Source organism: Lactuca virosa, chromosome 5 (genome assembly GCF_052849685.1).
Source record: "Lactuca virosa cultivar CGN04683 chromosome 5, Lactuca_virosa_CGN04683_v6, whole genome shotgun sequence".
NCBI classification, from domain to species: Eukaryota; Viridiplantae; Streptophyta; class Magnoliopsida; order Asterales; family Asteraceae; genus Lactuca; species Lactuca virosa.
Genome location: NC_136430.1, coordinates 297,953,519 through 297,979,864, shown reverse-complemented (window position 1 = coordinate 297,979,864; position 26,346 = coordinate 297,953,519). Strand labels below are relative to the sequence as shown.

The window sequence follows — 26,346 nt, the reverse complement described above, 5'->3', positions numbered from 1 at the left end:
GGGCAGCGCCTATTGCCAAGGCACCCTATTGCCTTGCGCCACCAGAGATGCATGAGTTATCCTCGCAGCTTCAGGAGCTATTGGGAAAGGGATTCATCCGACCGAGTAGCTCGCCGTGGGGAGCGCCGATCCTTTTTGTAAAGAAAAAGGATGGTTCACACCGGATGTGCATCGATTACCGGGAGTTGAACAAGTTGACGGTCAAGAACCGTTACCCATTACCGAGGATCGACGATCTGTTCGATCAGTTGCAAGGAGCGTCTTGGTTTTCCAAGATAGACTTGAGGTTTGGATATCACCACATGAGGGTGCGTGATGAGGATATCCAGAAGACGACGTTCAGGACTCGTTATGGGCATTACGAGTTCGTGGTGATGCCTTTTGGGCTCACCAATGCACCAGCAGCGTTCATGGATCTCATGAACCGAGTATGCAGTCCGATGTTGGATCGATCGGTGATTGTGTTCATCGTCGATATTTTAGTGTATTCGAGATCCAGATAGCAGCATGAGGAGCATCTGAGGGAGATCCTTGGAGTGCTGAGATCGGAGAGGCTTTTTGCCAAATTCTCCAAGTGTGATTTCTGGTTACGAGAGGTCCAGTTCTTGGGACATCTCATTAATCAGAATGGGATATTGGTCGATCCGGCCAAGATTGAGGCTGTCATGAGTTGGGAGGTGTCGAGATCCCCCACCGAGATCAGGAGTTTTCTGGGGTTGGCCGGCTACTATCGGAGATTTATCAGAGATTTCTCCAAGATTGTCGTTCCCCTCTCCAGATTGACCCGGAAGGGTATTGCTTTTATTTGGGGTCCCTAGCAGCAGACCTCGTTTGAGACTCTTCGCCAGAGATTATGCGAAGCCCCGGTGTTAGCCCTTCCGGAGGGAATGGAGGATTTCGTGGTGTATTGTGATGCGTCTATATCAGGGTTGGGTACGGTGCTTATGCAGAGAGGGCACGTGATAGCATACGCATCGAGGCAGCTGAAGCCTCATGAGACGAGGTATCCCACCCATGATTTGGAGTTGGGGGCAGTGGTGTTCGCCCTCAAGATATGCCGCCACTATTTGTATGGGGTTCGGTGTACCATATACACGGACCACAAGAGTTTGAAGTATCGGATGGATCAACCCAACCTGAATATGCGTCAGAGAAGATGGTTGGATGTGGTAAAGGATTACGACTGTGAGATCCTGTACCACTCGGGCAAGGCTAACGTGGTAGCTGATGCTTTGAGCCGCAAGGCGGAGAGTGCCCCGATTCGAGATATATGTATCAGGATGATGGTGATGACTCTGGTATTGGATACCATTCGAGAGGCCCAGGCAGAGGCTGTGAGACCGGAGAACCGCAAGAGGGAGCGGGTGATTGGACAGGTGCCCGAGTTTGTGACAGATAGCCGGGGGTTTATGACCTTTCGTGGTCGGATTTGGGTGCCATATACGGGCGGGGCACGTAGCACTTTGTTGGAGGAGGCGCATAGATCGAGATTCTCGATCCATCCCGGGGCCACTAAGATGTATTTGGACCTGAAGAGAGATTATTGGTGGCCCTGTATGAAGAGGGATGTTGCATGGGTAGTAGAGACGTGCTTGATCTGTTGTCGGGTTAAGGCCGAGCACCAGCGTCCGCATGGCAAATTGCAGCCATTGGAGGTTCCCCAGTGGAAGTGGGAATAGATTTCTATGGATTTTATCACCAAATTGTCGAGGACCGCGAGAGGTGTTGATGCAATTTGGGTGATTGTGGATCGGCTAACGAAGAGCGCTCACTTCCTTGCTATCAGTGAGAGCTCTTCTGCAGAAAGGCTGGCAGAGATCTATGTGAGGGAGGTGGTGTCGCGGCATGGAGTGTCGATCTCGATTGTGTTAGACCGAGATGTACGTTTCACTTCCAGGTTCTGGAAGAAGTTCCATGAGGAATTGGGTACGAGATTGCACTTCAGTACTGCTTACCACCCACAGACGGATGAACAGAGTGAGCGGACGATACAGACGCTCGAGGACATGCTTCGAGCATGTGTTATGGACTTCGGTGGAAGTTGGGATACATACCTACCTTTGGCTGAGTTTTCCTACAACAACAGCCACCATTCGAGTATTGGTATGCCTCCCTTTGAGCTTTTATATGGGAGGAGGTGTCGGACTCCCATCTGTTGGGGAGAGGTAGGGCAGCGAGTGATGTGTAGCACTGAGATAGTGCTTAAGACGACTGAGCAGATACAGCAGGTCAGACAGAGGTTGCTGACAGCCCAGAGCCGCCAGAAGAGCTATGCGGATAGACGGCGATCCGAGCTCGAGTTCCAGGTTGGAGATTTCATACTCCTGAAGGTATCTCCTTGGAAAGGAGTGATCCGATTTAGGAAGAGGGGCAAGCTGGGGCCCCGATACATTGGTCCGTTCAGGGTGACCGCGAGAGTGGGTAAGGTAGCATACCGTTTAGAGATACCTACGGAGTTGATCCAAATTCATGATACCTTCCACGTATCCCAGTTGAGGAAGTGTATAGCCGATGAGACTGCAGTAGTGCCGCTAGAGGATATTCAGGTGGATGCGAGCCTGAATTACATTGAGAGGCCGATCGCGATCTTGGATCGGAAGATCAAGGACACCCAAAAATTCAAGCTAATTTAAACTTAAAAAAAACAGTTTAATCTATTAAGTCATTACATAGTTTGTTTTCAAAAAACAGTTATCAGAGTATCCCAGTATCAAATCATAAAAGTCATAACAGCGAGAGGGGCGGTACGATCATGCCTTCGCCTTCCCGCGATCACCAGAGGTACCTGAAACAACAACTGAAACTGTAAGCCTGAAAGCTTAGTGAGCTATCCCCCAAAATACCAACCACATATCCATGCCATATAAACATATAACCAAACAGCAAGCATAATGAGCCTTCAGCCTGACTGGACCGCCTCGCAGGCCTTCAGTCTATCTGGACCGCTCTCCGAGCCTTCGGCACGTCTGGACTTCCTCGCGGGGCCTTCAGCCTATCCGGACCGCTCACCGGGCCTTCGGTCTGACTATCATACCCTCTTGGGTTTTTTAGTCTATCCGGACCGCCCTGGGTATGTTGGCCTTCAGCACAAAGCAGGACCGCCTCAACCCAACACCCAAATCAAACAACATGTGCATATACATTCATAGGCTATCATAATAACAGACAAATCGATCTAACAGATCAAATAGCATAGCAACGTCCTAAACCAGGACTCCGACCTACCCAGGTCATATCATAGCATAATCCTGTAACTAAGATATCGACCGAACCCGATCACTAAGCATAAGCATATCACCATCCTAACTAACAGGATGCGAAACGATGCACATATTATGTAATAATCCAAATACAAATCTATAAGGGCCGGCCTTGGTGACTTAGACCCTGTTGATATAGTGAGGATAACTCACCTTGCAACTGACGTCTGAAACTAGAAAGCTCAACTCCCGGATCACCAACACGAACTCCACCACCTATAGTTACCATAAAACCCTTTTTCATAAATCTCCGAATTACCAGAATACCCTCAGAAGTCAACTGGTCAACCCTTGGTCCAAGTCAAAGTCCACAGTCAAAGTCAACAGTCCATGTTGACTCGACTCGTCGAGTGCAGTTCACCGACTCGTCGAGTCCTTTCTGAACTCGAGAAGTCGTGAAATCCTTGATTGGCTCGTCGAGTTTCCCTTTAACTCGCTGAGTTCATACATGTCCAAGAATTGGGAGAAACCCTAGCCGACTCGCCGAGTCTTCGAACGACTCGTCGAGTTCAAGGCAATCTTCAACGGACTCGTCGAGTTGTTCATCAACTCGTCGAGTTCATGACCATCTTCAACGGGCTCGCCGAGTTGTTCATCCAACTCGCCGAGTCCTTGCTGACCTTTATCCATGCAGACGCTTTTTAAGCCATAGCAAGGTTCCAGATTACAGATCCAAGCTTCTAAGGCACGTTTATCACGTAAAGTTGCAAACTTTACGCACATGCAAGGCTCTAAAGGCCCTAAATGACCAATCTAAGCTTCCAATGGAGCTTTACACCTTGGGAGAGTCTCATCCTTGCACAAGCTGGAAACTTTATGGACTAAGAAGCCCAAGGGAGCTAAGTTATGAAGTTATAACTTCAGATCCTAGCTTGCACACAAGAATAGCTTCCCATCATACCGTGAAAACCCTAGGATTTGTCCAAAGAGGGGATCTAGAATGAAATGAGGTCACGGTAACGATTTATACCTTCCAGAAGATGCCCAATAAGGTAGATTTCAGATCCCACAAGCTCTTTGCTTCTGAATACTTGCTCTCCAAGCTCCCTTTCTCCACAAAATCCTCTTCCAAGCTCAAAAATACACAAATGGAACACACACACTCGATTAGGGTTTGAGAAGGACAAGAAGCAGTAAAGGGGAGGCTGGGGGAGGCCAATTATCCTTTAAATAGGGTGCAAAACCCCGAGATTTAGGGTTTCATCTGCCAGCTCCTACTCGTCGAGTCCCTTCTTGGACTCGGTGAGTAGGTCATTAAAATACGCGGACCAACCCGCTGCTACTCGACGAGTAGGGCAATCAACTCGTCGAGTAGCCCTTGAAATCAAGAAACTCACACATTAAATCAATACCTGAGAAACGGGGCGTTACAATTCTCCCCCACTTGAACTAGACTTTGTCCTCAAAGTCTGCTGCAGCGAATAACTCCGGGTAATGCTCCAGCATTTCAGCCTCCGTCTCCCACGTCCACTCGGACCCCCTCCGATGCTCCCACTGTACCTTCACCAAAGGTATCTCCTTATTTCTCAGAATCTTCATCTTTTTCTCCAGTATGGCCACAAGCCTCTCTACGTAATTCAGGCGTTCATCAACCTGAATATCATCCATCGGCACCACCTCCTCTTGATCCATAATGCACTTTCGCAGCTGCGAAACGTGGAAGGTGCTGTGTATCCGACTAAGCTCCTCCGGCAGCTCTAGCCTGTAAGCTACCTTGCCAACCCTGGCAATGATCCTGAACGGCCCAATATAACGGGGACCCAATTTTCCCCTCTTCCTGAAGCGGATCACACCCTTCCAGGACGAGACCTTCAGGAGTACCATGTCACCGACCTGAAACTCTAACTCGGAGCGGCGCCGGTCGGCGTAACTCTTCTGCCGACTCTGAGCGGTCTGCAGTCGCTGCCTGATCTGCTGAATCTTCTCGGTAGTCTACATGACCACCTCCGTCCGACCCATCACCCTGTGACCAACCTCACCCCAACAAACTGGGGTGCGACACCTCCGCCCATACAACAGATCGAATGGCGGGGCGCCAAGGCTAGAATGATAGCTGTTGTTGTAGGCGAACTCCGCAAGCGGTAGGTGAGAATCCCAACTCCTACCGAAATCAATGACACACGCCCTCAACATGTCCTCGAGGGTCTGAATAGTCTGCTCGCTCTGGCCGTCTGTCTACGGGTGGAATGCTGTGCTGAAGTGCAACCGCATACCCAGCTCCTCGTAAAACTTTTGCCAAAAGTGGGAGGTAAACCTGACATCTCGATTAGAGACAATGGAAACGGGAACTCCATGGCGAGACACGATCTCGCGAACGTACACTTCGGCTAATTTCTCGGCCGATGAGCTCTCCCGTATGGCCAAGAAATGGGCACTCTTGGTCAATCGATCCACGATGACCCATATAGTATCAAACCCCTTCGCCGTCCTCGGCAACTTGGTAATAAAATCCATCGTGATCTGTTCCCATTTCCACATGGGTATCTCCAGGGGCTGCAGCTTGCCATGCGGCTTCTGATGCTCGGCCTTGACCATCCTACAAGTCAAGCACCTCTCGACGTACCAAGCGATTTCTCGCTTCATGCACGGCCACCAATAGCTCAAACTCAAATCCCGATACATCTTGGTGGCCCCCGGGTGAATAGAGAAATGAGACTTATGAGCCTCCTCCATAACCGTCTGCCTAACCCCACCCGACATCAGAACCCAAACCCGACCGCATCGGGTCAATAGTCCCCGACTATCTTGCACGAACCGGATATTCTCGCCCTTGATCCTCTCCAGCTTCCAATTTCCCGGTCGTATGCCCTCAACCTGGGCATCCCTGATCAAACTCACAAGCGGAGAATCCACCGCTATCCTCATACATACCGCTGGGGTGGAAGACCCAGCTGACTTGCGGCTCAAAGCATCCGCAACTACATTCACTTTACCAGGATGGTAAAGGATCTCGCAATCGTAGTCCTTGACTACATCCAGCCACCTGCACTGCCTCATGTTCAGGTTTGGCTGATCCATGATATGTCTCAAGCTCTTGTGATCCGTGTAAATGGTACAGTGGACCCCATAGAGGTAATGTCTCCATATCTTGAGGGCAAACACCACCGCCCCCAGCTCCAAGTCATGCGTAGGGTATCTCGTCTCATGCGGATTCAGCTGCCGCGATACATAGGCTATCACTCGTCCTCTCTGCATGAGGACCGCCCCTAAACCTGTGATGGATGCATCACAGAACACCATAAAATCCTCAACTCCCTCCGGGAATGTCAAGACTGGTGCCTCACACAAACGCTGACGGAGGGTCTCAAACGCCTTCTGCTGCTCGGGGCCCCACCGGAAATCCACCCCCTTCCTCGTCAGATGAGTGAGGGGTACAACAATCTTGGAGAAATCTCGTATGAACCTCTGGTAGTACCCTGCCAATCCCAGAAAGCTCCTAATATCTGAGGGAGATTTCGGAATCTCCCACTGCATAACTGCCTCGATTTTGGCCGGATCGACCAAAATCCCCTCCTGGTTAACGAGATGTCCGAGGAACTGGACCTCTCGTAACCAAAACTCACACTTCGAGAACTTGGCGTACAGCCGTTCTCGTCTCAGAACTCCCAACAGCTCTCGCAGATGCTCCTCATGCTGCTCTCGGGTCTTGGAATACACCAAGATATCATCTATAAACACTATGACTAAGCGATCAAGCATCGGTCTGCAGACCCGATTCATCAGGTCCATTAACACTGATGGCGCGTTGGTGAGCCCAAACGGCATCACCACGAACTAGTAATGTCCATAACGAGTTCGGAACGCGGTCTTCACCACGTCCTCCTCTCTGACCCTGACCTGATGATACCCAGACCTCAAGTCTATCTTGGAAAACCAAGATGCGCCCTGTAACTGATCGAAGAGATCGTCTATCCTCGAGAGTGGGTAACGGTTCTTCACCGTTAACTTATTCAACTCCCGGTAATCAATGCACATCCGGTGTGAACCGTCCTTCTTCCGGACAAAAAGAATCGGCACTCCCCGTGGAGAACTGCTAGGTCGAATGAACTGCTTGCCCAGCAGTTCCTGTAGCTGCGACGACAGCTCCTGCATCTCTGGTGGTGCCAATCGGTACGTAGCCTTAGCGATAGGGGCCGCACCTGGCACCAGGTCTATCCTGAACTCGACCTGCCTCTCCGGAGGTATCCCTGGAAACTCCTCCGGAAACACATCTTCAAACTCCCTGACCACCGATACATCGGAAACCGAAATCTGATCCCTGACTTGCGTATCTACCACATACGCTAGATAACCCGCACACCCGTGCTGAATGTACTGTCGAGCCCTGGCAGCTGAACAAAACTCTGATCCCACTCTGGTGCCCTCGCCATATACAATCAGTTCTCCCCCACTTGGGGTTCGAACTACCACTCGCTGGCCCTCGCAATCAATCATAGCACCGAACCGACTGAGCCAATCCATGCCTACAATCACGCACACCTCCCCCATGGGGATCAGAATCAAATCTATCGGAAAGGACACCCCGAAAATCTCCAAGTCACACCCTCGATAAACTGAAGAAGCAGAAACCCCGTGTTCGTTGGCGATAGACACTCGCAACGGACACTCTAACTCGCCCATTGGCGCACTGAACTCCCTACTAAATGACTGAGATACGAAGGATCGACTCGCCCCCGAGTCAAATAAGACCAAAGCAGGCAAAGAGTTCACTAAAAACGTACCTAATCACAGGTACAACAGATAAGCATACAGCAGATATAGTAAATGAGACAAAGGACAGAAACATACCAGCAACCACGTCCGGTGCTGCCTTGGCCTCCTCGGCCGTAAGCTGAAAGGCGCGCCCCTGAGCCTTCGGGGGCTCTGCCCTACCCTGCCTCCCATCGGTAATCCTCAGTGTAGCTGGAGCTGGAGCTTGCGCCGGCTTGGCCGCCAGCTGTGGACAGTTGGTCTTCACGTGACCAACCTGATGACAATGATAGCATATCCTCATATCCAAGGCAAGGGCGGACTGACGGCAGTCCCTAGCAAAATGCCCCTCCTTGCCACACCTGTGGCACCCGCTACTAGATCGACAAGCTCTAGTATGACCCTTGCCGCACTTTCCACAAGTGCGGCACTGCTGACCCCTGGTCCTAGAATCAGCGGTCTTAGACCGCTTCGGCGCCGGCTGCGACTGCACCGGGGCCGGCCGCTGCTCCCTCAACTACAGCTCGATCTCCAACTCACGCCGCCTAGCGGCCTCCTGTAACTCCAATAGAGTATCACATCGCTGTGTGGCAACAAACTGTCGAATATCAGTCTTGAGCATGCTCAGATAACGTGTCATATGGGCCTGCTCAGACGCGAACTCAGGGCAGAACATCGCCCTCTCAGTGAACATGCGGGTGATCTCCGTCACCGTCTCCCCATCCTGTCTCAGACTCAAAAATTCTTGTGCCAAACGTTCCCGCTCGACCCGTGGAATGTAACGGGCGCGGAACATGTCCCAGAACTGCTCCCAAGTAACTGCAACTCTCTGCTCATCCGTGTATGACCCTGTCGTCAGTCTCCACTAGTCCTTGGCCCCGAGCCTCAGCATGTTCAGGGCGCACCTGACCTTCTGGTCAGTAGGACTTGAACACGTGAAGAAACAACCCCCCACGTCGGATAACCACCTCATGGCTCGAATAGGGTCCTGTGTACCGTCGAATGTCGGGGGCTTCGTGTTATCGAAGTCCCGGTACTGGAAACTCCTACTGACTCCTCCCTCTACCGCTGATACAACTGATGCAGCTGCTGCGGGGGCTGTCTCTGCAAGGGCTGCATAACGCTCATCAAAGTACTCCACCATGGCAGTCTTAATCGACCCAAACACCTCTGGTAACTATGCCCGAAATGCAGCAGCAACCTCATCCTGCAGGATCTCCCAAATCCTGGCATCCAACTCGTCCGTACCCATCTGAACCACCGGCTCAGGTGCTGTTGGCCCCTCTTGGCCTCCGTCCCCTGATCCTGATCCCGAACCGGATCCAGCCACAAAGCGCCTCGTCATCACCATTCTTGAAACATAGCACAAGATATCAGATAATCCATATAAATAATTGGGAGTCAACTCCCTACTAACCCCTAGGGATTGTGATTTACTTGACACGCGTATGGGTCCTGTGCTTTCAGTAGTACGGGCCCATACTACCTTCCACACCTACCCATATTTGCCTCAAGCATCACCACAATGCCATAACTGAATACTCAACATGGCAAGCGCTCAATCCTCACTGTTAGAGGAAATTCTAGATATCTCATAACTGGCCTCCCGGCCTCACACAACCCACCCGTCCATGGAACTTCCACCAACCCTGCAGCACTAGTGCATGCTAGTCATACATAACGCTGGACCCTATAGACTTTCGAATATCCAATCCTACCCTAAGCTCCCAATCAAACAAGAACAGAACATAAGGCCAAATCAAACATTCTCAGGCTATAAGATCGTAGTTACATATAGTCGTGATGCATTCACTAAGCAACTATAGTAATGATGTCAATCCCGTATAAAGATAATCCTAGGCTAGCACGCATCATGTAATCAGGCAATTCTATCATGCAATTCCTGAAGATCCCTAGCCTAGTACTAACATGCTGTTTTATCATATCACATAATCAAATAACTGTATGGTATTTTGGGGATACTTACTGGCTCCGGCTGATCGTACATCATGCATCCTCATTCGCTTATTTTGAAAATCGTTTAGAAATCATTTTGAAAACCTTTCCTTGATTTGAGACTGGATTCACACGCATGTTCCTCCAATTCACTCAAACCAAGGCTCTGATACCAACTTGTGACACCCAAAAATTCAAGCTAATTTAAACTTAAAAAAAACAGTTTAATCTATTAAGTCGTTACATAGTTTGTTTTCAAAATACAGTTATCAGAGTATCCCAGTATCAAATCATAAAAGTCATAACAGCGAGAGGGACGGTACGATCATGCCTTCGCCTTCCCGCGATCATCAGAGGTACCTGAAACAACAACTGAAACTGTAAGCCTGAAAGCTTAGTGAGCTATCCCCCAAAATACCAACCACATATCCATGCCATATAAACATATAACCAAACAGCAAGCATAATGAGCCTTCAGCCTGACTGGACCGCCTCGCAGGCCTTTAGTCTATCTGGACCGCTCTCCGAGCCTTCGGCACGTCTGGACCGCCTCGCGGGGCCTTCAGCCTATCCGGACCGCTCACCGGGCCTTCGGTCTGACTATCATACCCTCTTGGGTTTTTTAGTCTATCCGGACCGCCCTGGGTATGTTGGCCTTCAGCACAAAGCAGGACCGCCTCAACCCAACACCCAAATCAAACAACATGTGCATATACATTCATAGGCTATCATAATAACAGACAAATCGATCTAACAGTTCAAATAGCATAGCAACGTCCTAAACCAGGACTCCGACCTACCCAGGTCATATCATAGCATAATCCTGTAACTAAGATATCGACCGAACCCGATCACTAAGCATAAGCATATCACCATCCTAACTAACAGGATGCGAAACGATGCACATATTATGTAATAATCCAAATACAAATCTATAAGGGCCGGCCTTGGTGACTTAGACCCTGTTGATATAGTGAGGATAACTCACCTTGCAACTGACGTCTGAAACTAGAAAGCTCAACTCCCGGATCACCAACACGAACTCCACCACCTATAGTTACCATAAAACCCTTTTTCATAAATCTCCGAATTACCAGAATACCCTCAGAAGTCAACTGGTCAACCCTTGGTCCAAGTCAAAGTCCACAGTCAAAGTCAACAGTCCATGTTGACTCGACTCGTCGAGTGCAGTTCACCGACTCGTCGAGTCCTTCCTGAACTCGAGAAGTCGTGAAATCCTTGATTGGCTCGTCGAGTTCCCCTTTAACTCGCCGAGTTCATACATGTCCAAGAATTGGGAGAAACCCTAGCCGACTCGCCGAGTTTTCGAGACTCGCCGAGTTCAAGGCAATCTTCAACGGACTCGCCGAGTTGTTCATCAACTCGTCGAGTTCATGACCATCTTCAACGGGCTCGCCGAGTTTTTCATCCAACTCGCCGAGTCCTTGCTGACCTTTATCCATGCAGACGCTTTTTAAGCCATGGCAAGGTTCCAGATTACAGATCCAAGCTTCTAAGGCACGTTTATCACGTAAAGTTGCAAACTTTACGCACATGCAAGGCTCTAAAGGCCCTAAATGACCAATCTAAGCTTCCAATGGAGCTTTACACCTTGGGAGAGTCTCATCCTTGCACAAGCTGGAAACTTTATGGACTAAGAAGCCCAAGGGAGCTAAGTTCTGAAGTTACAACTTCAGATCTTAGCTTGCACACAAGAATAACTTCCCATCATACCAGGAAAACCCTAGGATTTGTCCAAAGAGGGGATCTAGAATGAAATGAGGTTAGGGTAACGATTTATACCTTCCAGAAGATGCCCAATAAGGTAGATTTCAGATCCCACAAGCTCCTTGCTTCTCAATACTTGCTCTCCAAGCTCCCTTTCTCCACAAAATCCTCTTCCAAGCTCAAAAATACACAAATGGAACACACACACTCGATTAGGGTTTGAGAAGGACAAGAAGTAGTAAAGGGGAGGCTGGGGGAGGCTGATGATCCTTAAAATAGGGTGCAAAACCCCGAGATTTAGGGTTTCATCTGCCAGCTCCTACTCGTCGAGTTCCTTCTTGGACTCGGCGAGTAGGTCATTAAAATACGCGGACCAACCCGCTGCTACTCGACGAGTAGGGCAATCAACTCGTCGAGTAGCCCTTGAAATCAAAAAACTCACACATTAAATCAATACCCGAGAAACGGGGCGTTACAGTTCTAAGGAAAAAGGAGGTGCCTCTGGTTCAGGTCCAGTGGCAACATCGGAGAAGGTCCGAGCTGACTTGGGAGCCGGAGACAGAGATGCGGGAGCAGCATCCAGGGTTGTTTGCAGAGTAAGACTTCGAGGGCGAAGTCTGATCCTAGTGGGGGAGAATTGTAACATCCGGATTTCCAGGTATGTTATTTTAATTATTTATTTTTGAGGATCATTGATCTACTCGACGAGTTGGTGCTATAACTCGTCGAGTAGAAACGGGGTGGCCACGTGAGTTTAATGAACTACTCGACGAGTCCAAGAGTAAACTCGCCGAGTAGGCGCTGTAAGTGGAAACCCTAGATCCCTGGGTTTGGGACCTATTTAAAGGCACTTATAGCCTCATTTGCGGCCACACCTCACTGAGAAGAAACCCTAATCGCCCCTTGAGCTTGTGAGAGAGTCTTGAGCCTTACTTGAGATTGTGAGTGCATTTTGGTGAAGGAAAGGAAGATTCCAAGCTAGGATTGAGAAGAGGCTGGTAGATCTACTGCTTATACATCCAAGAGCTTCTATTAGAGGTATCAAGTTTGAACTTTTCCCTTTTATTTGAGTAGATCTCTCATTTTGAAGATTAGGGCTTCTTTTCCTTTCATTTTGGGACTTTGAGGATTTGGGGTTCATGAGGAGGCTTGAACTCCAGATATGGACCTTAGGAGGTCTCTAGCATCCAAAGGTTCCTGCTTTATTCAGCCTTGATGGTATTTATGAGTGAAAACCCCATTTAGATCATGTTCTTGGCATTTCATGCCCAAAATGCCATGCATGGACGTAAAGTTTATGACTTTACGTGGTAAATGAGCCCTTAGAGTATGGATCTGGAGTTTGAGGAAGTATTCCGCCTTAAAATCGTCTGAATGCAAGCTGAGTCTTAATAGACTCGGCGAGTAGCTTAGGGTTTGTCCCGATGAGTTGAATCATGCGATAGATCGACGAGTTAGGGGTTAACTCGACGAGCTGGGTCTTCCTGAGTTCACTGAGAATCGATGGGACTCGACGAGTCGCACGAGTGCACTCGGCGAGTCTGGTCAAAGTTGGACCGTTGAGGAAGTATTCCGCCTTAAAATCGTCTGAATGCAAGCTGAGTCTTAATAGACTCGTCGAGTTGATGAGCCGACTCGGCGAGTAGCTTAGGGTTTGTCCCGATGAGTTGAATCATGTGATAGCTCGACGAGTTAGGGGTTAACTCGACGAGTTGGGTCTTCCTGAGTTCACTGAGAATCGACGGGACTCGACGAGTCGCACGAGTGCACTCGGCGAGTCTGGTCAGAGTTGGACCGTTGATTGGAGTTGACTTTCGTTGACTTTTAGGGTTGGTCAGCATTTGGATAATTGGACCATTGGAGGGGTAAAATGGTCTTTTTCCCTTTTGGGAGATTATAGGAAGGGATTAGTCTAGCCTGTGAGAATCGTTGTTAATTAGAGATAAATTACTTTATGTGATCAGGCGGAGGCTAGATCAGTGATTCGAGTTCGAGACTTTCCGAGATTACCCGAGGTGAGTCTTCTCACTATACATTACCTAGAGTGGTATCTATGTGCAGACCGGAGGGTCTTATGAGTTATGTGTATGTTTGAGTTTATGTGCATTGTGATATATGTATGCTATGTGTTATATAGACCGGACCGGAGGGTCCAACGATTTAGACCGGACCGGAGGGTCCAACGAGCTAGACCGAACTGGAGGGTCCAACGAGCTACGGGACTGGAGGGTCCCATTGAGACACATTGACCGGAAGGTCATACTGAGTTATAGCCTCGAGTGGCTTATGTGTTGTATGTGGTATATTGGGGAACTCACTAAGCATTTATGCTTACTGTGTTATGTGATATGTGTTTCAGGTACCAGCGAGGATCGCGGGAATGCGCCGGCATGATTTGTACACACTGGCAGAGGATTATGTGTTGAGATTCTGGGATATGTTTATTGTGATGACATTTGATACATGAGATTTTGAGAATATTATATGAGTTTTATTATGTTGAAAAATGAAAATTTGTTTTAAAGTTTACGTCGTTACAAATCTGATGGGAGTGAGAGTGGTAAGAACATGGAAAGGGTGATGTGGAAGCTGATGTGGGAAAGGAAGATGTTGATGCGGGCAAAGGGATGTTGATATGGTTGCTATCATTTTTCTTTCCTCGGTATCTAAATATCGCTTCTATGTCCTCAACAAAGGATTGAAAAAGATAAAGGCTGAGGTGGAGTTCGACACGCACTCCCACTAGCATTAAACGATCTTTCTCACACCACAACAACATTTCATGCAAGATTTAATTGACTAATGCTAGAAATTTTAAGCATATCGGTTAGGAAAGAAGGTTAGAGTTTATTAAATATGTGGCATGCCCTTTCCCGTTTTAGCATCATATGTCTTTTCTAGCACCAAGTCCAAAGTATCCTTTGGACCTGCTTTTACAAAAAAATAAAAAATAGAAAATAATAAATAATAAAAAAAAAGATAATTTTGAAGTGTTATTATGAGAAACAAAAACATAAACAAATGGGAGATGATGATTAAAAATCACACCTCCGTGTCCTTGCCCTTGCTTTATATGCTTCTTTACCTGCAAATATGTTCCAATTTCGGATTTAAGGTTGATGATGATGCATAAAACAAGGATGATATTTTGAAATGGGAATCGATAACCAAGTTCTTTCCTTAAAAAATAACACTATTCTGAGAGCAAATAATCGATGTGTTTAATAATTACAGATTCCCCTAATGATCATCACTTACATTAAAAGATTCGGTAAAAACGAAAGGGTAAATAGCATAAACGACACTCAGTTTACACCAAAATTCTAATTTGACACTGTGTTTTTTTTTTGTCTCAAATTTGACACTGCGTTTTTCAATTTGTTACAATTCTGACCACTTGACCGGTCAGGTTACATGCTGACGTGGAATGATGACGTGTGGGTTTTGATGACGTGACATGCTGACATGATATGCTGACGTGTCAAAATTGAATTTTTTTTCCACAAAAAACACTATGTTTTCACTTTTTTCGATTTTGACACTAAGTTTAATTTTTTCTTTTAATTTTGACACTATGTTTTTTTGTTCCAAATCGAACATCATTTTTTCCAATTTTGTTCAATGTTGACAATTTTTTATTTGAAACCATATAAATATTTTTTTTTCAATTAAAAACCATATTTTTGTATAAATACAAGGTTTTTTTTACATTCAAACCATAATTTTATGTATAAATATGTATTAGTTATATAAAAACCGTATTTTATATTAAATACGCAACTTTAAAATGAGTTTGAATGTTTGGAGGCGTGTAGTCGATCAAAACTCGGATGTCAAGTTTGCAACCCGTGAAATTTTTGCATCTTATTAGAAGCTTATGGTTAGTTTGATTCTCATGATATAACTAATGCATATTTATACATTATGCTTTGAATATAAAAAAAAACAAAAAAAAAAAAAGAAACACCTTGTATTTAAATAAAAATGTGGTTTTTAAACAAATAAAATATATTTATATGGTTTAAAATATAATAAAAAATATATTTATATGGTTTCAAATGGAAAATGGTCAAAATTGAACAAAATTTGATAAATGATGTTCGATTTGGAACAAAAAAAGATAGTGTCAAAATTGAAAGAAAAAATTAAACTTAGTGTCAAAATCATAAAAAAATGAAAACTTAGTGTTTTTTGTGGAAACAAAATTCAATTTTGACACGTCAGCATGCCACGTCATAAAAACCGACACATCATCATGCCACGTCAGCATGTAACCTGGTTGACCGGTCAAGTTGTCAGAATTGTAACAAATTGGAAAACACAGTGTCAAATTTGAAACAAAAAAAAACACAGTGTCAAATTAGAATTTTGGTGTAAACTGAGTGTTTTTTATGCTGTTTACTCAAAACGAAACTATAAAATTAGAAAGATATATGTATGTAAATAATGTAAATTATGTTTACAGATAGTACAAAAATTGTTTTATAATCTTAAGATAACAATTTGTTACCAAATCTTCAATAAACACGGAAATGGTGTCGTCATTTGAGACTGTTTACCACAAATAAGAAATGTTGATTGAAAAATACAAATAGTGAATAACTAACAAAAATCTCATACACACAATTCTTTCAATATTCGAGTGCAGATCATCATATAGAGATAACATTACCGATTCATGGACCTGCCTTCGTAAAGGCGACGATGGAGATTTCATTTTCATCACTCAAGTTTATTGTATCGTATATTGGTCTCAAAATATCTCTCATTCCTAATTGTATATTTATAGTGTCTTTAATAAAAAAACAAACGCTAGTTCATATTCACCTACATGACTTTATATATATACTTCTTTAAATAACATCTTACTTCCTATAATGACTTTTAATTTGTCAATTTAGAAATTACGCACATACCATGTAGTAAATGAGTAACCACTTCAGAAAATCGGATGTTATTTTAGAAAGTATATATTATGTGGTGCAGGTATATGAAAAGTGATGTCAGTTTTAATACATGTTAAACCAGAAATAGAGGTTATAGTGGTCGTTGTAAAAATTCTTTAAAAAATTAAGGGCTTTCATTTTATATATATATATATATATATATATATATATATATATATATATATATATATATATATATATATATATATATATATATATATATATAACATTTTAGTCATTTCTTACCTACTACATCATGTGCAATCAACTTCTGTTTACCATTCAATACACATTACATTTCCGTTTCAGAAATTAATCACATTAAACATTAATGCGTCATAAATTAAATCAAACGATACTTTTCCATCAATTAAATGATTTTCCTTCTTTATTCCCCCAATCACGTGTTGTTATCTCCAACCTTCTCCTATCAAACCCCACACTCAATTTATCTAGCCATTTCAATTTCAAAATTTGAATCCTAAAATCTAATATTCTCCGTTTACAAAGTTCCAGGGAATATAGACACATAATAAAAGGTTTCATGGCTCACGTAAATTTTCTAAAATATTTTTTTTCTGAATGTTGCTTTTTTTTTCTTACCGTAGACCTAATTAGATTTTTTTATTAAAATAATATGCCCTCAATGGAAATAATGGTAATTTTGGGTCTCGATGGCGATGATGATATGATTCATCTTCTCCACCTCATGATCAGATTATTAAACGCCACCACGGTAATCTCAATTTCATTTCTCTCTATAAATTTTCTTCTTTGAACCATGATTTTAGGGTTTTAGATACGGCTTCATCTACCAAGCATGTCAATATGTCAATTTTTTTTTGTAGAATCAAGTATCTAAAACCGCTACCATGAGTGCTAAACCCATCATGGTTGCATTGGTCATCTTGGTAAGCAACCATGAGTTTCTCTGTTACAGGCCATCTCTACTTTGTTCTCGGTAACTAATCATGAGCTTATTTGTTGAAGGTTATATTCAATCTATTCTTGCATGGCTATTTCAAATTTGTGGCTTTTTTTATAATTCACTCATAATCATATATAACCATATTGACATTTCTCAACAGTTGCATTCTTCGTTTTGCAAGGTTGGAGATGATTTTGGATTTTTATGTGGAATTTTGTCATCTGTTTAAGAAAGTATATGGTAAGAATCTTTCTTAATACAAAAACAAAGTAAAACATCTTTCCGTTTTACCCATTTGTTTGTATTGTTGGATTCTATTTGTTTTGATTTTTAACGAGCATCTAGGATTTTAATGGTCCTATCCAATTCAGAATCTTGGCTCAGGTAGATCTAGAAACCTTCCAACACCGTTTCTTATCCATGTTTTGGCCACTTATCTCAACTTCTTCATTTTTTTGTGCAAAAATCAAGAATAGTTGGGATCTGAGGAAGGATGGTGGCTAAAAATAGCAAAATTTGCTTCAAAAAAGGTGAAATCCGCCAAATTTAGTTTAACTTCAGGGACCATCTTTCCCAATGTTGCAGTTTTTGTTGTTATAGGGTCTTTATTTTGATCTTTATTGACTTTTCTTCTTTGTGGAGCCCTTTATCCAGGAGTCATATCTCCCTTGCAAAAAATTACTTCAAATATAAGTATTCTTAATTCCAAATCTTTTAAATTTGGATTTCTCTATGAGCAAATTCTTCATTTTTTATTCTCCTGATTGTTTTAGTACATCATTTTTAAAAGATAATTATTTTACCTTTCTTTTTTTATTTATCATAGGGGTGTTGGGTATAAAAGCTAACTATTTTATTTTTTTTTTCCTTCAAAAATATGTGTGGTGTTTCAAGGTAAAGTAAAGACATTAAAATTATTTAAAATATTCACGATGGAGAGAGTTGATTATTACCATTTTTTTAATAGACACAAAGTAGTATAAGAAAAAAAAAATAGCAAAATCACTATTTTTAAGAGTAATATTTTAACCCAAACTAACTATGGTATATATTACAATGTTTTTTTTTAAATAATACTCATTGATTACCTAATTAGTTATTTCTGATCTCCATTTTATTATAAACAATTTTTTTTGAAGCAAACGAAACATTTTAAAATCAATATTCGGCATCAAATCTATAAGGATTGAATCATGGTGTTTGTATATTTAGTACGTTGAAATTTTTAAATGGGGGTGAGATACGTTCCAGTTGTTGTCTTCACAACATAGGATTTTCCGGAGAGGTAATAATAAAAAAATTGAAAAATACATTGTTAAAAAATAAAAGTAAAATGCTATAATAAACAAATAAATAGATAAACATTTGCGTTAAATTTATAAATTAAAACGGTTTTGGGACTACAAAAACAACTTAAAATAGATTGAAAAAAAAATCGGATTGAGTTATTACACCCCCTAAAACCTACCAAATCGGTCAAAGTTCTAAAACAAGTTAAGATGATGTTATGGTTATTAGAAGTTAACATTAGGAATAAGTGATTAACTGCAATTTGCAAGGAAGTGACACATAAATGGATTTATCAACGTTTGAGGATTGTAAAAACGAACAAATTATCAATATTGTAACTTGGTTATACTTAAAGCTTTTTATGGTTTGATCTGATAGCCGCAAGAAAACTATTCATCAAAATAAATTAATCACCGTCCGGAAACTATTTGTTGCCGCCGTTTTGCGTGGGCACACAACTAGTATATATATAAAAATTTATTAAACCGTAAATATAACCAACATATAATGACTTTTATTTATATTTACTTTCTTTCTACCAACAAGTCAACAATGTCACAGAAAAATCATGCTAAAAATTCTTCTATTTTTTTTAATAATTAATATAACATCTTCATTATGTTACGTCCAGACATTTTATCTAATTTAGCTTACTTAATTTGTTTGTTTCATAATAAATAGTACCATAAACAAACCATTGTGCAAAATGAAAGATTGTCCAAAATGAAAATAAATGTGTTACAACTTACAATTGTGGGTATTTAACGCATTTCTTATTTGTGTGAAATTCCATTAAGTTATGCAACAACGATCTAATTATAATACATATCATATTTTCAACCAATTTATATTGTCGATGTGTTATATTAGAATGAGAATGAGAATCTTGTACTTAACAAAACTGGATCAATTCAGGATCAAATCCAAAACTGATAGATACAACAATCTGTGTGATTCAATGGTTAAGGGAAGTGTTAGGTGCTTAATTTTTATTCAGACATTTTATCAAACACCTATCATGCATTGGTATTAGGTATGCCATTTTATGCAAAGAAACTGCAATCGACCATTTATATGTAAAAAGAACAACTATAAAGATTCAACATACATAATTATTATTAACATGCTTGAGTTTTTGTTCTTTGTCTATGGCAACCATCAAGAAAGCTTCGGCATATGCTTGCATTTGGTGGAAAAGGCATCTCTGAAATCAACTTTTTTGCTTCTTTTAGGTCGCCATATCTTACCATCAAGTCCACAACAACAAGATAATGTTCCAATTCTGGTTCAATTCCATATTTTTCTTTCATTATTTCAAACAATTCCAATCCTTCTTTCACTAATCCCACATGTCTACAAGCCGAAAGAACAGCCATGAAAGCAATCTTATCAGGTTTAATACCATGTAAACCAAGAGCCAAAACCAAAACTGTCCATGATATCACATTTTTCTCCATCATTTCTTCAAAAATCATAATTGAACCCTGAATACTTCCACATTTCCCATACATATTGATCATTAAATTGTTTACCATTATGTCAAAATGATTGAAACTAGATTTTATCATAAGTCCATGAAGAGAACTACCCAAAAGAAGGTTACATAAGTTTGTGGAAATAGTTATCAAGCTAACATATGTGTAATTATCGGGTCGAATTCGGTCAATCAACATGTGTTGAAAAAGCTCAAAAGCTTCCTTGTAGTCTCCTTTACGCGAACAAGCTACAATCAAAATGGTCCATGAAACAATATCGGGCTTTTCCACTTCACAAAATAGTTCTTGAGTTTTATTATACTCACCATTTCTATTATACACCCCACCAATAACATTCGTATGAACAATCAAAAGTGGGATTTTGGAATCTTGAAAGAATCTCAATGCATAAGGGAAACCGTTTTTTGGCATATGATGTCATAAGGGAACTAGTTACATATTCATTTGAATGGTATCCGGTTTTCACAACTAAAGAATGAACTTCCTTGAGTTATGTAGCTAAAACTGACTTTACAACTAAAGAAACACCCGAGTGTATCATTTTTATCAATAGGATGATAGATGGTGAACATTGTTTACAAGAATATCCATAAATTAAAGCATTCCAAGAAATCAAATTCTTGTTATGTATTTTGTCAAAACAACGATGAGCATAATCTAATTGATCATGTTTAGCGTATAGATTAACTAATGAAGTTTTTATAAGATAACATTTTTCAAATTGGTTCTTGATAATGTTAGCATGGATGAGTTCTCCATAAGTTAGGTTAACTAATCTTGTACATGAAGTGATAGCATTCAGAAACGTGATCTTGTTTGGAAGAAAACCATGTATATACATCTTGGAAAAGAACTCTATTGCTTTTATGGGTTATTTTCCTTTAGCCAGTATTCCAATAATTGTATTCCACGTCAGCAAGTCTTTATTCGGCATCATTTTAAACATTTTTTGTGCTAGACATGTGCTACTTGCACACTTTCCAATTTCCATACATTTTAACAAGGGAATTAGCAATTGCTATATTGTATCCTAATCCAAACTTAATAACAAACCCGTGTGCATAACCTTGATGTCCAAACAAAGATATGATTGCATTCCATGTGACTAGATTCTTGAAAGGCATTTCCTCGAACACCCAGAATGCTTCACGGATGTAACCTTTTCTCCCAAACAAACCCAACAAAGCAGTTCCCACAAAAGCATCAGAAAAGAGAAACCCGCTCTTCATGGCCACTGCTTGTAAACAGAATCCTTGCTGAATGTCTAATGAATCACACGAGAAAAGACTGTCGTATGTGAATTGAGTTGGAAAGAATCCATGATTCCTCATGTCAGCAAACAAATTGAAACCTTCCTTGTCTTCCTTATTACGACTGTAAGCACCAATCATGGTGTTATAAGAGACGACTTTTCTGGAGGCATTTCATCGAGCACTTTGCGGGCAACAGATATGTAGCCCAGTGTAGCGTAAAGAGACATAAGATTGTTATGGAAGAATTCAGTTTGCGGTAAGGTAAATCCCATCGTCGTCATAGTGTCTTGAATATTTATGCCAATTTGTAACCTGACTACACAAGAATGTCTTGAATAGAAGATTCTTTTTCTTTTTTCGATTTTGAGTTCTTTTTAGAAGAGAAAAAGAGTAGAAGCAAAAGGTCCGCTCTCTAGAAGATTTGCTCCGAGGGTCTTTCATTCGGGCCCTCTTCGGGCATCCTGTGGGCCAATGCGAACAAGTTTGGGCTTTATTAACATGGCTCATTTGACGACTCGGTGCATGGATGACCCGATTCACCAAGGAATATTTTGGTTGCTTTTGGGGGATTGCTTACTACTAGGTTGGATTGGATGTCAACCTGTGGAGGCACCATTTGTGACTTTTGGACAAATTTATATTTTTAACAATTTGTAGTGCGGTGAAATCTACTTGCTATTTGCATATTGCCTAGCAATAAGTCATGACTAAACTGTAATGGATTTCAGAGGTCATGGCTTAATTGGAATGAATTTCAAACTGTTATGCATCCCCCAGTTTCCTTAAATTCCGGTCCTTGAGCTACTAACGGACATTAATCCCATTCTTTTCACAAATTTCAGTCGTCTGATCATAAAAAAGCCTTAAATTGATTTTTAAATGAGGAATATATCAATTAATGTCATATCACTAATTATTATGTCAAGTCAACAATAATTAGGCCAAGTCATCATTTATCATGCAACAACAGGTTACCAATGAGTAACATTTGAACAACACATATAGTTTGTTAGTGTTTTTTGAAGAAAGACTTTACTTGGATAATGTTTTCTAAACAAACCAAGTTTGAATGATTTTTTTTGAACTATTTTTAAACATAGTTGTCCTTCTAAGTAAATTTTCCTTGTTTTTTTCATTAATTATTTTTATCGGTAAATATATGTTACCGTAAATTGACATTTGAACAAAGTACGTAATTTGGTGGTGTTTTTGACCTTACTTGGATGGCGTTTTCTGAATAAATCAAATTTGGATGATGTTTTTTAGACGATTTTGAAACATAATTACTTTTCCCTACATAAATATGTAGAAGGAGAAATTTGATCAATAACTCAATAAAGCAACGACAATAACACCATAACGATGACTAAGAATATAATTTCCAATTGAGGTTACTAATACTAAACAATCGCAAAAATATGATTTGCATATAAAGATTGATAACTAGAAAATATTGAAAGAAAAAACATATTCATATGCCACTCACTAATCGTTTAATAGCAATCTAATTACAATTGATTTAAGACTATTATTTATGTAAAATATTTTTTAAGGTTTAATTAAAAGCAAACAAATTACAAATCCACTATTTAATTACTTATGTAGGAATGATTGATCGATACAAGTTCAAATTAAAATTTCATGTTTTAATGTGGGCATTTTTTAACTTTAATATTCTCACACACGATTTCTAGGTATTCAAATAATCACGTTTAAAAAAAAAAAAAATCCGTTTTCAACTCATACACAAAACAAATGTCCTATAACCACTTTGTTAGATGTATTTCTTATATTGTGTTTTATACACTTGTATGTATTTTTGTGTAGTCTTTTGTATAGCAACCCATTTGTATTTAGTCCTTTAGTGTTGTATCCATATTTATATTGGTGGAATGTAATATTTTTAATTATGGGAAAAAAATAACAAGATTACATGTATCAGAACGTTCTCTTTCATAACCCTAGCCGATCTATCGACACCTTTCTCTATCGATCTCATCTTTAACTCTTCTTCCCTCATTTCTCTTATTTCAATGGTGGTCAATACCAATCTTATGGGATTACGAACATAAAAACGCATATCCCACTCACATCAGATGTTGATCGTTTAAATTGTGACACTTGGCGCGAATTATTTCTAACTCATTATATTAAATACATAGTGTTTGATCATCTTGATGGTACAAACAACAAGCCAAACGAACAAGAATTGTAAAAAAAAAATGATTTCATAGTAAAGTTATGTACTTATGGAACCTTAACGCAATCACTTATTCAAATGATTTTGAAGAAAGACACCACAATATGTCAAGTATGGAAGAATCTTGAAGATCTCTTTCGTGTAAACAAGGATGCCAAAGCGATTCAACTTGATAACAAACTCCAAACTCCATAACATCATTATTAGTTACTCGTCAATCAGGAAATATTACACTTAGATAAAAACCCTAGCCTATCTTCTTAACAACATCGATGTCATCATATTGAAAAAGAACTTGGTGATGTACATCATCAACGAGTTTTCTTCCAAATTTAATCATGCACCCGTCTCCCATTTACCATTATTTATAGGCAAGATACATGTTGCTCCTTAATGAGCAACGTATGGAACAAGTGCATCATCGATATGTCCAAGTGTCTCATCTTGACAATTCATCTTCTCCTGTCACTCTTAATGCCAATCACTCAAATTAGGGGTTCAATTCCAATTGTGGCCATAGAAGCGACGGTAGGGGTGCTGGGCTGAACACCAGCGCCGACCTACATGCATCCCAATGTTGCAGCCCAACGTCAACAACCACACCAATTGTCCAATGGCCCACCTTCTTTGGATCAGCCCAATAGCTTCACTTTCAAGCTTTATTCGTTGTACAACAGACCCTTTCCATAGTCCATACCCTTCTAACAATGTTCAACACACTACTCTTCTCCAACACTTTAGTATAATGAACCTCAATGACCACCCATGGAACAGGTAAATGGACTTCAAGGAGACATCTCATCTTCATGCGGACTCAAGTATACTTCCTTCTTTTAGCAATAAGTTCAATTCTTTTTAAGTATGAGGTGGTGATGGATCTCAAATTCTTGTCACAAACACGCATAACACCACTTTTAGTGATAATCCTTTTGGTATCTTATCTCTAAAAAATATCCTTATAACCCCACAAATCATCAAAAATCCTATTTTTGTACGTTTTACTCGTGATAATAAATTTTCTATTGAGTTTGACGAATTTAGTTTTTCTTTGAAGGATTATCGGCTTCGTCAAATCTCCTCAAATGTAACAGCACTCGTGATAATAAATTATGTGAAGGAACCACATTATAAAGTGTTTTCACATCAAAATAAGTTGTGGCGAGTATCGTTTGAAAGACCATATAACCACAAAATTTATAGACATAAACATAATAGTCACAAAAAATCAACATAATGTATACCAACTTACACTATCAATTTCAAAGCAGTCAAAGTGACGAAAACATTTTCGTTGCATCACCTGATATACAATACAACTGGGGGAAAATAAGGGGAACACGTTCAAATATACAAAGTTTTGGGATGTTGTCACAAAAATCTCAAAATGGAATTTGGTGCCAACGTCGGATCGTACAAATTGTGCTTCAAAATGATCAAAAACATGTAGATTTAATTATACAACTTTGTCGAATGCTAGTTGAGATTTGACTAACGATGATGACAAACTTGAAATTAAAGAACCTACCCGCCCGATGAGTGGGGATAAAGCCAAAATGAAAGCTTCTTTGTCTATTTTATCAAGATCCAAAATCAATGAACAATTATAGAGGATGGTAATGGAGTGCAAGATTTTAATTCGAATTTTAACGTACATTTGAAGTTTGAAAAGAAAATTTGTGTAACAGTGAAAAAGCACCCAAAGAAAATCAACATGTCAAATATTTGAAATTGTTGATGTCAAGCACGATTATCTATCGAGTATTGAACTTAACACGTCGTTAGCGTTAAAACAGAAATATCAAAAAAGGATAGGATGCTTAGGCTTTTCTTTTACATATTATTATGTTTTAGTCATTCGACTAATTATAATTATATAACTTTTATTATTTTAGTTTAAATTAATAAAACATATCGATTTTTATTAATTAATTATTTTTATACAACTTACACATTTATTAAAATGTAAAACGAAAAAGTTAGCAGGGTGCGAGGTAATAATTTTCTAGGTGAAAAAGAATGTGAAGGAAGAGAGGAAATATCGTGACGCTGAAGTATAACAACAAAACAAAATGTACGGTCAAATCACGTCTAATAACCATACAAGTGACAAGAGCAAAAATAAAGTAGTGATATGTTAAAACATTTTCAACTAATTTAATAGCGTTTACATTTTATTAAATAAAATTTCATTATGGTTAATTATGTTCATTTTCTTTTTACGTAAATGGTACTCATATCTGTTTGATTCTTCATTTCCGAAACGATGAAGAGTGGGCTTTAGTTGGGCCTTCTTTCAAAACGATGTTGATTTCAATGACTAAAATTAAAAGACTAAAATGTTTCCACTCTTATAGTTATCTAGGCCTTGGTTGGATTGACCCTGATCCATCGAGCTTTTCTCATACATTTGTCGGGTTGATTTGGAGATTATTTGGGGTCGTCTTCTTGGCATGTAGACAAATAAACTTTTGGGCCAATTATTTATTTTGCATTAAGTTATATTTTGATATATATATATATATATATATATATATATATATATATATATATATATATATATATATATATGGATGTCTAAAATAAGGAAAGACTCTAGCATC

The 26,346-nt window shown here is 40.7% G+C and overlaps 1 pseudogene; it reads right to left on the bottom strand.

Moving 5' to 3' along the window:
• Positions 1-19,915: 19,915 nt before the first annotated feature.
• LOC145112956 (pentatricopeptide repeat-containing protein At3g58590 pseudogene) lies at positions 19,916-22,164 on the bottom strand (annotated as a pseudogene).
• Positions 22,165-26,346: the final 4,182 nt, after the last annotated feature.